Genomic DNA, 1,801 nt, shown 5'->3' with positions numbered 1-1,801 from the left:
ATTCATATTTCATTTTCAGAGGTGAAATTCTTGGATTTATGAAAGACAGACCATTGTGAAAGCATTTTCCAAGGATGTTTTCATTAATCAAGAACGAAATTTGGGGGCTCAAAGATGATCACCGTCCTAGTCTCAACCATAAACAACGTTGACCAAGGATCGATAGATGTTGCTCTAAGGACTCCATCAGCACCTTCTGAGAAATCAGAGTGTTTGGGTTTCGGGGGGGAGTATGGTCGCAAGGTTGAAACTTAAAGGAATTGATGGAAAGGCACCATTAGGAGTGGAGTCTGCTGCTTAATTTGACTCAACATGGGGAAACTTACCATATCTAGACATATTAAGGATTCACAGATTGAGAGCTCTTTCTTGATTCTATGGGTGGTGGTGCATGGCCATTCTTAGTCGATGGAGCGATTTGTCTAGTTAATTCTGATAAGGAATTAGACCTCAGCCTACTAACTAGCTACGTAGAGGTTCCCATTCGTGCTAGCTTCTTAGAGGGACTATGGCCATTTAGGCCTTGGAAGTTTGAGGCAATAACAAGTCTGTGATGCCCTTAGATGTTCTGGGCCGCACGCATGCTACATTGATGCAGCCAACAAGTTTTTCTTCCTGATTCGAGAGGATCGGGAAATCTTCTCAAATTGCATCATGATGGGGATAGACCATTGCAATTATTGGTCTTCAACGAGGAATTCCTAGTAAGCGCGTGTCATCAACTCATGTTGAATAAATCCCTACCATTTGAACACACCGCCCGTCGCTCCTACCGATTGAATGATCCAATGAAGTGTTCGGATTGCATCGATGATGGTGGTTTGTTGCCTTCGACGTCATGAGAAGTTCATTGAACCTTATCATTTAGATGAAGAAGAATTCGTAACAAGGTTACCGTAGGTGAACCTGCGGTAGGATCATTGATAGTAGGGGTTTTGTTTTTTGGTTTGGGTTGGTTGGGTTTCGATTTCAATGTGGGACTGTGTGGTGTGTCTCTAGGGGAGAGGGTTTGGTGTTTGGCGGGAACATTATTGGTTGCTTGTCTTGAGGTAACGCTTGTTTTTTGTGTGTGTTTGCAAGCCATGCTTATGCTTGTCCCACCCATCCTTTGTTTTTCTTCCCCCAATGTGTTTTTGCAGGGGGTTGGAAAGCTTTTTTCTTGGGAGCCCTTCTGATGATCTATTCAGCCGGGCATGGTTGCTGCAATTGAGGTGCTTGGAAAATACGATGAATAAATTCAGACTCATTCATAGCGGTGGTGCTCAGTCTTTTGTTCATTGGAAGGCATGTGCCAAGGGTGCAAGCTTCCATAGTTGGTTCTCTTGAAAAGGCAGCGGTGGTTGATGTGTTTCTTGGGTGAGATTTTTTGCTCGTGGTTGGGTCGAGGGAGTGGTTGCGTGTGCACCTGGTAGCTCAAACCTTCTGTGAGGGGAAATTTTCAGGGTGTAGTCAGTATGGGATGGATGAAGAGTAGTTCAACCCATTAGGCTGGCCACCCTAGTCGTCCTGACCATTCCTCGACATGCCCTCATGGAAGGGTTGGGTGTCCAGGTAATGAAAAATCCCTCCCTCGGTCTTAGCTCCATTGAGATCGTAATTTTCCCTGTCAGTGGGAATGAGGGTGGCAATCTTATCTCATGCCTTTCTCGTCGAGGGAATTCCTCATCCTCTTGTGAGCCACTTGCCTTCTAAGGGAAAAAAGAAGTAGCGGTTTGTGTCTTTGTTCCTCCCTTTGGATTGTGGGTTTTTTGTGGGACTTGGTCATTTCTTTGTTTCATGGTGTGCGCTTTGCGAACATCCC

The 1,801-nt window shown here is 45.0% G+C and overlaps 1 pseudogene; it reads left to right on the top strand.

Moving 5' to 3' along the window:
- Window positions 1-224: 224 nt before the first annotated feature.
- LOC149265800 (18S ribosomal RNA) lies at window positions 225-915 on the top strand (annotated as a pseudogene; the record flags this gene model as incomplete).
- Between the last annotated feature and the right edge of the window lie 886 nt (window positions 916-1,801).

This window comes from Pinus tabuliformis, chromosome 6 (assembly GCF_031772625.1).
Source record: "Pinus tabuliformis cultivar Carrire ecotype Pingquan chromosome 6, CPIR1, whole genome shotgun sequence".
Lineage (NCBI taxonomy): Eukaryota > Viridiplantae > Streptophyta > Pinopsida > Pinales > Pinaceae > Pinus > Pinus tabuliformis.
Note: the sequence above shows the minus strand (reverse complement) of the source record. Positions and strands in the feature narration are given on the sequence as shown.